Below are 15,113 nucleotides of genomic sequence, written 5' to 3' on the forward strand. Positions count from 1 at the left end.
AGTAAACAATAAACAAAGACTCCCTTCTTACAACTGAATATGGATTTGGAGAACTTGTCTTTTCTTAACTGCACAGCAACGCAACTTTTGCAGTATAAATCCAAACTCCTCATACACACTGCTGTTGGAAATAGAGTCAATAATACACCTCCTGTTTTATTTTACAAGGTAATATTGTTTGCTGATACATGTTGGATTGTTGTAATTCTAAGGCAATTCGTGGGTCACCATTCGTTAAAATTTATGTTAGGAAACTGCATTCCTGATTGAACCTGAGCAAGTCTAAATTATGAGGATATTGCATTATGGCATCACTTTTGGACTAAAATGCAAAGGCTGAGTTTGTGAATATTTTCAGAGTGGTGATAAATTTATTGATTTTTCCCAGAACTTTTGAAAGATTTAAAATAATTAAGACTATCAATTTGCAAATAAGAAAATTTGACTAACAGTTTAAAATGTTAAATGAAAGCATACTAAATATTAAATAGGTTTCAATGTTTCAATATGCTTTTATGCTCAAGTTGTCAATATCAAGAATACATTTGGCATGATGCAGGGCACCATTTTGTTTATAAGATTTAACTTAATTTTATCAACTATCATAGGACACTTCCACAACTTTTCTCCCTTCACTGCCATAATTTCTTTCTGGGTTTGATAGAAACTGTATGGGCTGAGAGCAAGCTAACAGGGGGATGGACATGTAAAGTACCTTGAAAGTTTGATCCTGTGGGTTGCTGGACAGTGAAAGGGGTGTGAACGTAATGGCCACTGTATCTCCTGTTAGAGCTGTTCACTTAATGACTTCAATCTGTCTTCACTGCCATAATATGTGGAGCTTGGGAAGAAGGAAGGAAAGGCAGCAGATTTCACTGAATGGAGTAAAGTTTAGCAGGAACTGGGGTTTTAACACTTTTGCTGATCCCCTGCACCCATCAGGGGACCACTCTACCCATGATTGTATTCTTCACTTGTGCTACCCTTTTGTCCTTGGAAAACCTCCCCACATAACCTCTCCTCCAATTCTCTCACTCTCCCTCACCAGAACCTCACCAGTTGGGGTCACTGAACTCAAAATATTAACTATGCTTTCTTCTCACAAATGCTGCCAGACCTGCTGAGGTTCTTCAGCAATTTTTGTTTTTGTTTGTTCCCATGAACTAGAATCCATTTCTAACCCATCAGTCTTTGAGCTAGACGATATTTCTCTCATCTTATTTGTCCTTTGACAAATTGCATGGGGCTCAGTTAAAAATTCTGAAATCATGACCTTTGAGTTTCAGCTTTTAATTTAGTGTCTACCTCCTCATGATGATCACTAACAATGCAGAAACTCTTTCTGTTTCATGGAAATATCAAAACTATACAAAATAGGAATAGAAATAGGTCATTTAGCTCATCTACCTTGCTGTGTCATTGAGTATCATCATGGTCAATCATCTGTTATGGACTAGACTCAAAACATTCTTGAGCAGGCAACCCAGGCCACAACTTTGCAATTTGTTTCAGTAAGTGTACAGTGAAAGTTACCCTGAGAAAGCTAGCTAGGTTGACTACCAGGGTTTAAAACAGGCAAAAAAATTATTCACAGAATTACACAATAAAACACAAAGAAATGAATAAAGAACCCCAGCAGAACTCAGTATATCCAAGACTTAATTATGCTGTTCCAAATATACACAACAGTCCCAGTCAGCAAACTCCCTTAAAAACACAGTTAAGAAAAGGAACAGATGCTTACAGGTTGAAGTTAGAAGTCCAGAAGGAGAAAGAGAGTTTCCACAAAGCTCACTGTTGAACTCCCAACTAGTTCTAGATTGAACTACTCAGCTAGAGAGCTGACCACTCCCCTTCCATTATACAGGTCGCTTCTAAAACATGATCACTTTGGCCTGAAGTCTTATCTGTTTACATTTAAACAAAAGGCCTCTCAAAATCTTTTTCATCTCTGTACCAAACCAGTCTAATCGGAACCTGGCCGGTTTATGACTCCTTTGAAAAAAAATCAGTACACAGTATCCTTGAGAAAAGGAACAGCTTTTAGAAAACAGCTTTGTAACACATCCATCTCAGCACTCTGTTCCTGTTTTCCCCCATATCATTTGACCCATTTAGCTCCAAAAACTATATCTAATTCCTTCTTGAAAACATTCAATATTTTGGTCTCAACAACTCTCGATTGTAATGAATTCAACAGGCTTACCATTTTCTGGGTGAAAGAAATTTCACCTCATCTAAATCCTAAATGGCCTACCTTATATCCTTAAACTGTGACCCTGGTTCTGGACTCCCCTGTCAACAGGGGGTAGGTGCGGTATGACAGGGGCAAGTTGATAGAGAACTTTTGTCTTCAGAATATTTAGTTTAAGACAAATGTTCTCATGTGCTTTGGTGACGCTAGTGATGAATCTTAGAGATTAGCCTCCCAATGTCAGCAGATGCAAATGTTGCCTGCAAACTGTAGTTCAGTGACAGAAGATGAGATGGCCATGCATCTGGTCTACTGGTGATGAAAGTCCAACAGGTTCCCATTCTGTAGATTAGAACCTGCTGAGGATAAAGTGGGGGAAAAAAAACCCAAAGAACATTGTCAGCTGGAAATCAGAAACAAAAACAGAAATTGCTGCAAAAAGTCAGTAGGTCTGGCAGTATCTGTGGAGAGAAATCAAAATTAATTGGGTTCTAAAGAAGGGTCATCAGACCTGAAACATTAACTCTGCTTTGGCTCCACCGATGGTGCCAGATCTGCTGACTTTTTCCAGCAACGTCTGTTTCTGTTTCTGTGAGGGTAAAGTGGAACTTTGCAGCAAGGAAGATTGAGAAAAGCATCAGTGTGATGACACAGTCTTACTTAACCCTGGTTCCAAATGTGACTTTGTAGTGGATCCATTTCTCAGGATCATGGTTTGGAAGTCATAGAGTCATACAGTCATAGAGATATATAGCACAGAGAAAAGTCCTTTGGCCCAATACATCTATGCTAGTCAAAAACAACCACCTAACAACAATTGTAATCCATTTTCCAGCATGCAGTCCATAACCTGGTATGTCTTGGAATTGCAAGTATACATCTAAATACTTTTTAAATATTATGATGCTTTCTACCTCGACCACCCTTATTGACAGTGAATTCCAGCTTCCCACTTCTGTCTTACCGAGAAAGGATTTCTTCATGTGACCACTAAACCTTCTGCACCTTCCCTTATATCTACACCCCTGGTCATGGATCCTTCCATTAAGGGGAAAGGTTTCTTTCAACTTACCCCAACTATGCCCCTTATAGTTTTATGCAACTCAATCAGATCCCCTCTTAATCTCGTCTGCTCTAAGGAAAACAACCTCATTTGTCCAGTCTCTCTTCATAACTGTAGCTCTCCAGTCCAGGCAATATTCTGGTAAATCTCCTCTGCACCCTCTCCACTACTATTACCTCCCTCCTCTAATGTCGATTCCACAATTGCACACAATGCTCTAGAAGTGCACTTGAGTTCTAGAGCTTGTGGAATTACCACTTATTTGCTTTTAAAGATTATATTCTTGGAGATTCCTATTTTATCTCTGAATGCAAAAATAAACATCTTAATTTGGGAGCCTGCTGGATTGTTTCAGGGGTGTCACGGTGGCTCAGTTGTTAGCACTGCTGCCTCACAGCGCCAGGGACCCAGGTTCGATTCCCATCTTGGGTGACTATCTGTGCAGAGCTTGCACATTTTCCCCATGTCTGGGTTTCCTCCAGATACTTTGGATTCATAGAACATAGAACAGTACAGCACAGAACAGGCCCTTCAGCCCACGATGTTATGCCGACCATTGATCCTCATGTATGCACCCTCAAATTTCTGTGACCATATGCATGTTCAGCAGTCTCTTAAATGTCCCCAATGACCTTGCTTCCACAACTGCTGCTGGCAATGCATTCCATGCTCTCACAACTCTCTGTGTAAAGAAACCGCCTCTGACATCCCCTCTATACTTTCCTCCAACCAGCTTAAAACTATGACCCCTCATGTTAGCCATTTCTGCCCTGGGAAATAGTCTCTGGCTATCAACTCTATCTATGCCTCTCATTATCTTGCATGCCTCAATTAGGTCCCCTCTCCTCCTCCTTTTCTCCAATGAAAAAAGTCTGAGCTCAGTCAACCTCTCTTCATAAGATAAACCCTCCAGTCCAGGCAGCATCCTGGTAAACCTCCTCTGAACCCTCTGATTCCTCCCACAATTCAAAGATATGCAGGTCCGGTGAATTGGCCATGCTAAATTGTCTATAGTATTAGGTGCATTCATCAGAGGGAAATGGGTCTTGGTGGGTTACTCTTCGGAGGGTTGGTGTGGACTGGTTGGGCCGAAGGGCCTGTTTGCATAAAGTAGGGATTCTAATTCTAATTCCTTTGGGCCATTGGTTGATGATGATCTTTCTGAGCTGTTACAGCTGATCATTAACTGACATAGTTTGCTGAATCTGTTCTGTTTAACTGTGACCAAAATGTATGAGATTGATGTTGCATTCTGGAATTTTGGTGTTGCTACTGACAGATTTCTCTCCTCATGGATTGTAATAACATGTAGATCTATGCAGAGTGACAGACCAATAGCATGTAGTACATCTGTTCCAACAATGTAAAATGTTCAGGTGTTCATCACAAGGATTGAGATGGATTTAAGGTGGTAATGCCAATGCATTGGATGTTGGAACTATTATAAACAGATACCTAATCTTTTGTTAACTCTTCCATACTGTGCCAGATTCATGATTACATCTCATTTAAGATTCATAAAGGGATGGTATATAATACGTGCAATTTATTCCCTTTGGAGGATATTAAATGAATTGATGTAGAGGCTTCAGCTTTTCTGATGGCATCCATGTGGTGTGTCAAGTTGACCACAGGCACTGTCTAACTGGGCTCTATAAACTGTAATCCTATGGCTAACTCTTGAACTTTGTTGACATGTTTGTGTGTCATAGATTGTTCCTTGGTTGATCTTGCTAAGTATGCTGCTATGGAGCATTGTGTTATAGAGTCATAGGGTCATAGAGATGTGCAGCATGGAAACAGACCCTTTGATCCAACTCATCATGCCAACCAGATCTAGTCCCATTTTCCAGCATTTGGCCCATATTTCTCTCAACCCTTCCTATTCATATATCCATCTAGATGCATTTTAAACGTTGTAATTGTACCAGTCTCTACCACCTCCTCTGGCAGCTCATTCCATACATGTATCACCCTCTGTGTGAAAAAATTGCCCCTTAGGCCCCTTTTAAATCTTCCCCTCTCCCCTTAAATCTATGTCTTCTAGTTTAGCACTCCTCTATCTTTGGGACTATTACTGTATCCATGCCCCTCATGATTTTATAAAACTCAATAGATCACCGCTCAGCCTCCAACACACCAGGGAAAATAGCCCCAGTTTATTCAGCCTCTCCTTATAGATCTTACCTCCAACCCTGGCAACATCCTTGTAAATCTTTACTGAACCATTTCAAATTTCACAACATTTTCCCTATGGCAGGAAGACCAGAACTGAATTCAGTATTCCAAAAGTGGCCTAACTAATATCCTGTACAGCCGTAACATGACCTGTCAACTCCTTTACTCAATGCACTGACCAATAAAGGCAAGTCTTCCAAATGCCTCCTTGTCTTCCCTATCTACCTGCAACACTCTTCATGACCTTAGCATTAAGTGTATATGTCCTGCCCTGATTTGACTTTGCAAAATGTAGCATCTCGTATTTATCTAAATTAAATTCCATCTGCCCATTGGCCCATCTGATCAAGGTCCTGTTGTACTCTGAGGTAACCTTCTTCGCTGTTCAGTACACCTCCAGTTTTGGTGTCATCTGCAAACTTACTAACCATTCCTTTAATTCTCCCATGTATAAATGACAAAAAGCAGTGGACCCAGCACCGATCCTTATGGCACACTGCTGGTCACAGGCCTTCATTCCAAAAAGCAGCCCTTCACCACCCACTGTCTACTGTTTCAAGCCCATTTTGTATTCAAATGGCTAGTTTTCCCTGTATTCCATGTAATCTAACCTTGCTACCGAGACTAACATACAGAACCTTGTTGAACACCTTATTGAATTCCATGTAGTCACCATTCACTGCCTAGCTTTCTCTGGGTAACTTTGCTTCTCACACAATTTAGCCTCATATCCACTTCTGGAACATAACTTGTACAATGTCACAAAAATGCTTGATGTGGAGGTGCTGATATTGAACTGGGGTGGACAAAATTAAAAATCACACACAACACCAGGTTATAGTCCAACTGGTGCCTGATGAAGGAGTAGCTTATGCTTCCAAATAAACCGGTTGGACTATAGCCTGGTGCTGTGTGAATTTTAACAAAAATTCTTGACACTGTCACGTGGGTGATACAAGTTGCATTTCATATAACATTTTGATGGCTGCAATAGTTGTTCTAGAGTGAGGCATTTGCTATCCTGCTAACTTGCTACACTTGCTTCAAACTTGTGCCCTTCTTTTAGTAGAGTGTCAATGGTGTATGTTTGGGCCTGTCCAGAAGTGTTTGTTTGAAGGATTTAATGAGTGTAAAGTCAATGACCAACTCCATAAGCCTTTATACTTCTTCTTCAGTAAAATCACAGTAGTCGGTTCTTGCCTATGAATTAGTCACCTGACTATACTTGTTATGACCTGAACTCAAACCTGTGTATTCTGAAATTGACTTGGTTTGAGTTGATCTTCTAAAATCTGAAAAATGTTGTCAAGGTCTTTACAGTCATTGTCAGAAATACTAGATGATTTTATTTGTCTGAACTTTTGAGTTCCCAAAGCGAGAACAAGTTTGATAGTCTATTGTTTTTTTGTCTGAATCTACTGATTCAGAAAATAAAGAATGATTCTTTCTTTAAGTAACTGAAGTTGTTGCACAATATCAATGGATTGCCAGTTGGTTAGATGTTTGCTTTCACCTTTCTTGTGTAGCTATATGCTTTTTACGAAGCTGTGGTCCACAAGCTGACAAGAGAATTACTTATTACTTTTTATCTGTCTCAATGACATTTGTTCAGACAAAATAACACATTCTTTCCACATATTCAAATTCAAATGTGAGAGTCTGTATTGCTGTGCAGTGTTTCCTTGTATTTTTTTAGATTTGATTTGGCTACTTTTTCAATATGATTATCTGTTATAGAGTCATAGAGTCATACAGCATGGAAACAGGCTGTTCGGTTCAATCAGTCCATGCCGAACAGAATCCTAAACCAAACTAGTCCCATCAGAAGATGTTACTTGAAAATTTGCAGGTCTGTTCCTGTAGATGGAATTTCAGCCAACACTTACTTAAATAGTGTGAATTGTGTCATCATACACACCTTTTCACTTTGCTTTGTATCTTTTCCAAGGGACATGATGGAAGAGGCAACTGATGACTGTGAACAGCTTTTTCTTAATGTATCTTTCTTTAATTTCACCTGAGAACTAGTTTAATAGGTTGGAGCTCTTGCTTCAGTATATTTTCTAAACGACACAGTGCATCATTATGGGTACAAGTGAATACAAAAAGCTAATTTTGAACTGGAGCTGTCTTGGGCCTTTTGGAAACTGTGATTTGAAAAGACAAGAAAGAGAGAGGTAGAATACTAACTCTACTTCAGTAATTTACCTTTGGTTTCATGATCTTGGTTCTAGTTGTGACATCAGCTCTGAACTCAGATAGTTGGTGGTTAACTGTTAGAAAAACATTTCACAACTGCTATGCTGCTGTCATCTTTTCAGTCCTTAACACCCACATACTGACCTTAGTCAACTGCTACGATTAGCTTTTTGTGTCCACTTGCACCCATAATGATGCACTGTGCAGTTTCCTATATATTACTCGGTGTAATAAATACTCCACAGTGTCTGGTTCTTGTTGAGACAGATATCTCAAAGTTATTTTACATGGCTAACTACATGGCTACATTATTACATGCATTATATAGGTTCTTTGCTTACAGATGTGCTGTACATTACACATGCTGAGCTGACATTGACTCTATTACCCATCAAAGGTGACTGCAGGTGATGAGAGAACATCACATGTTGCAATATCATGTAATGGTTTTAAAGCTACAGCTCTGTCTGGTTTGGAACCTATGCCATAATGCATTGCTATAACAAAAAGCTTGAAAGCGAAGGACTGAATGAACCAAATCAGGTCAAGAATGAGATTGACAGTTGTTATGGACAATGGCATTTTTGCAGAGCACAAATCAAGGATGTTTGTGTAGCGATTGTAATGAAGTCAGCCAGGTGAAACTCATAGGATGTGAGTTCCCTGTTTGGGTCTGTTAAACTGATCCAAGTAGGGTGCACTGGTTAACAGATATAAAGAGGCATGTCAGATATCCTGTTCACTCTGAGAGCTGGCTCTGTCAAAGCTGGATCGATGTTAAGGACATTTCACATGTAAATAAAAGGTGACTTGATGACAGGATACCAGCCTCTGCAGAGTTATTTCAGTGGCAATGAGAGTAGAGCACAATCCTCAAGAAATTTGCTAGCAACAGTTGTCTTTGAGTTAAGGTGAGCATTTCTGGCATCATGTTGTTTGGGAAGCTTCAATCTTGCCATCAAAGACTGGGCTCGGTATGTGGAAAAAATATGTTATTTTGTCTGGGCAAATGGCATTGAGACAGATAAAAAGTAACAAGTAAGTCTCTTGTCAGCTTGTGGACCCACAGCTTTTTCAATTATTATGAGTCTAACTTTCCCTGAGGCACCAGATACTAAAACCTTCCAAGATTTGACAAATTTACTTAAGGAATATTATGACCTCAAGCCTCCTCTAATTCTGAGACACTATTGGTTTCACTCGGCAATTCAAGAACTAGGGAATCCATATTGGGATTTTTGACTTGGTTAAGATGACTGGCAGAGGCATATGACTTTGGTTTAACCCTTAATGACATGCTGAGAGACCATTTGGTATATGGGATTAATGATGTAACCATGCAAAAGTGCCTGCTAGCTGAAGCCCAACTGGACTTCAAACAGGCACTACAACTGGCTTTATCACAGTGAAGCATATAAGTTGTAGGGTATTCTGATGAAAGTTGACACCCTCGCAAGTCTGAGTGAGCTTGGGGAGTACCACTTGAGGCAATTGCATGGCCTCAGTCAGGACACATCATGAACAGAGGGACTTAGGTTAGCCTACAACAAAACCCTAAAACAAAGCCAAACCTTGGCTAAATGGTAAAATTTTCTTCAGGATCTGGGCTGGTAAGCCATTGCAGTTGCTGCTGGTATCCAGGGACTTGAGACAGCAAAACAGTTCCACTAGACCCAAATTGAGTAAGAAAACCCAGAGGATGGTATCCAGGAGAGTGCACACCCTAGATTGTCCCACATTCTGGTTTGGAGAAGTTAAATTGTCTAGCAACTTACAAATAAGAACCAATTAAAATAAACATCTGGTTAAATGGTCACCTGGTTCTCATGGAGGTTGACACTGGCGCAGCTGTGTCAGTGGTTGCAGAACAGTCTTCAACAAAATTCACTCTAGCCTTAAACCCTTAAGGTTATGCAAGACCTCGGCTAGACTGAGAACCTACACTGGGGAACCTTTACAGGTTAAGGGGGTAGCTTTGGTTCCTGTCTCTTATGAGAAACAGCCTACAGGTTCACTAGATAGCAAACTGTCCCAGTTCCTATTTGAACTTAGGCTCACCCCTCATGGATGCACAGGGATAACTCCAGCATGGTTGTTAATGGGGAGAAGACTCTGCATCAGGTTAAATCTAATCTTCCCGGAAGTGGGGAGGGTGAAATGACATTAGGGTTGCCAATGCTGGACACAAGACTTCATTAAGTGAGATAGACAGTTTACTTCAGGGGAAGAAATTTGGTGTCGGAATCACAGGAATGGCCCTGCATGGGCAAGAGGCGTGGTTAATGTGAGGTCAGGTCCAGTGATGTATAAAGTTAAGGAAGGCGTGATGGTCCTGAACAGGCATGTGGACCATTTGAAAGCTGCAAACTCACAAACAGTGCAGGAACAAAATGTGCCCAGCTCCTTGACAGTGTTTCCAGCTGTACCAGAACCCGTGGGTTCACCAACTCTGTCAAGTCTTGGAAGATACCTGGAAATTTGAGATGGACTTGGCAGATGTCACCACCTCAACACCTTTACCACCTGAAGAGGAGAATTAATTTCTTCCAAGATGCTCCGGGTACAAGAGGCGAGTTACTGTGTGTTACCTGACCCAGTGCTAAAATGCCCCAGGAGGAACTACAAGAAAGAGAACCTGTCTCTGTCCTCAGACCTAGAGGGGGAGGAATGCAGTGATTATAATGAGGTCAGCCAGGTGGACTTCACAGAATATGAGTTCCCTGATTGGGGCTGTTACAGTGGTTAAATCGAGATCCCTGGCTGACAGAGCTGAGCAGAAATGTCCGAGGTTCTGTTCACTCTGAGAACTGGCTCTGAGGGAGCTGAATCAGTGTTAAGGACTTTCCACATGTGAATAAGGGGTGACTTGGTGAAGAGAGTTATTGATTTGAGGCTGTATTGGATGTTGCTAGTATTAATCAGTCCATACTTGCTTGGTTGCACACAAATCTGAGCCAGAGGAAGACATTTAAAGTGAGCTGTTGGTGGAGTACTAGTTTTGGGGTTGTTTATGTGATATTTGATGCTGACTAAGTTAAACATGAGAAATTAAAAATTAAAATGCAGGTTGCAAAGCTTTTGATTTTCAACAAATTTGCTGATGCATGTGTTGTTGTTGGTTATGCATTTTCTTACTCAGAAACTTGAGAACCTTTAGAATTTTCAACAATAGAGAGCTGTGGTACCTCAGTTTTGGAATATATTTAAGGAAGAGAATGATCGATTTCTAGTGTCAGTACAGTATGGGGATGAGGTGAGTAAAAGGCATCAAAGTGTTTGATTAGTATTGAATGGTGGGGCAGGCTCAATGGGCTGAATGGCCTACTCCAAGTTTTGTGTTCCTTTGACGCTTTATTTTATTTAAGATTGGGTATGGTAGCACTTTGAGAGGAAGAGACAGTTATCCGGCATTGATGCAATAATGAATTAATTTGTTTGAATATCCTTTACATTGCAACAGATTTGGAAAATAGATAGAAACTCGATTGGAGTAATAGTGATATTATTCAGTTCAAAATAAGGAGGTTAAGATTTTGCACTCATAATCAGACTAACCACAATACATCAACTATGCAATTACTGATCGTATAAAAATATCAGAATTTTTGCAAAATGTGATAAAGATTAATTTTCCTGTTTCACCATTCTCTTTGCTTTTGACCAATGTATATACTCCACCTTCTGTGGAAGAGTTTTATGGTAATAATGATTGCTGCCATTAACATTTACTTATGGCTGAAGTTCTGACTGAATTTATATGGCACAGTACTTCCAATCCTGCACATAGCCTGGGATTTGAGCTATCAGCTCTTCACAGCTCAATCAGCTTTAGCCAGTTTGGCAAAATGATTGAAACAATAATATAACTTAATTTTATTATGCTTAAAGTGTCATATTTATACATTTTGTGGAGTCACAGATTTGGGTTTATTTTTTTTATTCGATGCTAGCTAAGCTAAACAGAGATCACAAATTGGTAAAGTGCTGGTTTCAAAGCCCTTACTTTTTCCTCAAATTTGCTGGTGCATGTTGGTTTCGCATGATGATTTATTTTCTTCAAAGCTGGTATAGGCTACATCTTGCATAGACTAATGTTTCAATTCAATGAAGTCTGAATCCAAGTTCACTCTTCTGTTAGAATTGTTGTAGGTTATATAGGAACCAGAGCACACATATCTATGCAAATGTTATACTTAATTAATGGATCTGTCTGCTCCATATTCAAAATGAACCGAACAGATGGATCATATGATATAGGAGAAAGTGAGGACTGCAGATGCTGAAGATCAGAGTCAAAAAGTGTGGTGCTGGAAAAGCACAGCAGGTCACGCAGCATCTGAGGAGCAGGAGGGTCGACATTTTGCGTATGAGCTCTTCATCAGGAATGAGGGTTTGGCCCAAGGGGGCTGAGAGATAAATGGTAGGAGGGTGGGGTTGGGGAAGACTGGTGAAATCCACATTGATTCCTTATGGTTGCAGGGTCCCAAGGTGGAAGATGAGGCATTCTTCCTCCAGGAGTCGGATGGCTAGAGTTTGGCGGTGGAGGAGGCCCAGGACTTGCGTGTCCTTGGTGGAGTGGGAGAGGTGTTAAAGTGTTTGGCCACAGTATGGTGGGGTTGTTTAGCCTCTTCTACATTGGGGAGACAGGATGCTAACTTGCGGAACGTTTCAGAGAACATCTCTGGGACACAAACACTAAAGGCTACTCATGGTTTTGTATTAAGTAGCCTTATGAACAGTACCTTGTAAAATGCCTTTTGCACATTCAAGTGGCACCCCTTTATTTATCCTGTTTGTCACCTCCTCCAAGAATTCGAATAGATTTGCCAGATATGCTTTCCCCTTGAAGAGCCATGTTGACCCTTGATCATATTATGCATTTCTGAATGCTCTTCTGTTACATATTTTATAATCGATGCCAACATTTCCCCAATGACTGATGTTAAGCAAACTTGCTTGTAGTTCCATGAAATTTTTACTCCCTCCCTTTTCATATAATGGCATTACATTGGCAATTTTCCAGTCTTCTGGAACTTTTCAGGATCTAAGGATCTTCGGAAAGTTGCTCACATCATGGTAACTAACTCTGTAGTTCTTTACATTAATTTCTGAGGATACAATCCATCCAGTCCAGAGGACTAATTGCCCTTTAGCTCTATTGGTTTCTTTTGTACTTTTACTCTTGTGATAATTATTGCGTTTCTTTCCCCTCATTGACTTAGTATTTTTTGATTGTTATTTGTCGAGGCAGGAATAAGAAACTGTCAGCCAGTTAGTTTAATATCTGTCATTAGGAAATTTATAGAATCGATTATTAAGGATGAAATAATAGAATATTTGGAAAGTCAAAGTGCAATCCACCAGAATCGGCATTGTTTTATGAAGGGTAAGGCATGTTTGGCTAATTTGCTATAATTCTTCAAAGATGTAACAAGCAAAGTGGCTAATGGGGATGTAATATTTCTGGACTTCCAGAAGGCATTTAATATGGTATCACACAGAGGGTTAATATACAAGGTACAATTACTTGTGGTTAGGAGTACTTTATTAGCCTGGTTAGAGGATTTGCTAACCAGCAGAAAGTAGAAAGTCAGGGTAAATGAGCTATTTTCGGTTGGCAAGATGTAAGTAACGGAATGCCATATGGATCAGTGCTTGCCGCTATTTGTTGACAATTGTATTAATGATGCAGGGGTAGGAGGTACTACAGCAAAATTTTTTGATGACTCTAAAATAGGTGGGAAAGTAAGGTGCATTAACAAAAAAGAAATTTACAAATGGATATGGATAGTTACATGAATGGGTCAAAATTTGGCAGATGGAGTTTAACTTGAATATTCATTTTGTCTGAAGAATGGAAAGGCAGTTTTTTATCTAAATGCAGAGAAATTTCAGAATGCTTAAGTGCAGAGGGATCTGGGTGTCCCCATGCATGAATTGCAGAAAACTAGTATGCAGGTACAGCAGGTAATAAGGAAGGCAAATGGAATGTTGGCATTTATTGCTAAAGGAATCATGTATAAGGGTAGAGAAATGTTGCAACAAAGGTGTTATTGCGACCACACCTGGGGTATAGCATACAGTTTTGGTCCCTTTAATTGAGGAGGGATATAGTTGCATTGGGGGCAGTTCAGACGAGATTTATTAAATTGATTCCAGAGATGAGGGATTTGTTTTATAAAGAACAATTGAGCAACTTAAGCTGACACTGCCTAAAGTTTGAAAGAAAGAGGGGAGATCCAATTGAGGTCGGGAAAATGTTTAAAAGGATTCACAACGTAGATGAAGAGAGGTTGCTTCCTCTTGTGGAGTAATGTAGGGAGGTCAGAGTTGCAGATAAGGGGCAGCAGATTTATAACAGAGGTTACTTTTCTGAAAGATCATGGGATTCAGTACCCAGAGTGAATGGGCAGTGAGTAAATTTAAGGAGGAGACAGACATATTATTAATTAGCAATGGATTGAAGGGTTATGGAGAGTGCAGTTGAGGCTGAGATGAGATCAGCCTTGATCATTTTGATTGGCAGAACAAGGTTGAGTGGCTACACTGCTGCATCTTGCTCCTAGTTCTTCTGTTCTTATCATTTTCCTCTTTCTTATTTGGCTGTCTTTTGTTGGATTTTAAAACTTGCCCAACTATCAGGTTTACTTGTAATTTTTGCCGCATTGCATAGTTTTTGTTTGATACTACCCTTAAATACTCTTACTGCCCTTATCCAAGTTAATTTTGTTTGGGTTCTCCCCTTCTTAGAATCTTTCTTTCTCACTGCAATATATCTTTGTTATGAGTCATGAATTACTTTAAACCTCTGCCATTGTTCATTAACAGCTTTTCTGTGAAATACCTTTCTGGGTCCACTCCAGCAACTCTTCCTTTATTCATTTGTAATTACTGTTGTTTAAATAAAGCACAATTATTTCTGACCTGAGTTTCTCACTCTCACTGAAAGCTAAATTTTACAGTGTTATGCTCACTGTTTTCTGGGAATTTTTTTTTTACTCTGAGATTATTTCTTAGATCTACCTCATTACACATTACCAAATCCAAAAGTCTGATCCTTAATTAAATCCACAGCATTTTATTCTAGGAAACTGTTCTGAATACACTTAATGAATTCTTCCTTGTAGCAATCTCTGTCAATTTGATTTTCCTAATCTCCATGAAGATTAAAATCACCATTATTAATGTATTACCTTTTTTATGCCCTCATTATCCCCAAAGTTATTAGCATAATTACTGCTAGATGGCCTACTTCCTCAGTGTTTTCTTTTCCGTGTTATTTATTAGCGTTATCTGTATGAGTTCTACATCTTTTGTTTCAAGATCATTTCTTGCTATTATACTTGTTTCATCGCACACTATCTAATTAACCCCACCATCCTTCCTTCCTGCCTTTTATTTTCAAAAAAAGTCATGTGCCCCTGATTATTTAGCTCCCAGCTTTTATCTCCTGATAGTCATGTCTTTGTAATGCCTATA

The sequence above is a fragment of the Chiloscyllium plagiosum genome, chromosome 14 (assembly GCF_004010195.1).
Source record: "Chiloscyllium plagiosum isolate BGI_BamShark_2017 chromosome 14, ASM401019v2, whole genome shotgun sequence".
Taxonomy (NCBI): Eukaryota; Metazoa; Chordata; class Chondrichthyes; order Orectolobiformes; family Hemiscylliidae; genus Chiloscyllium; species Chiloscyllium plagiosum.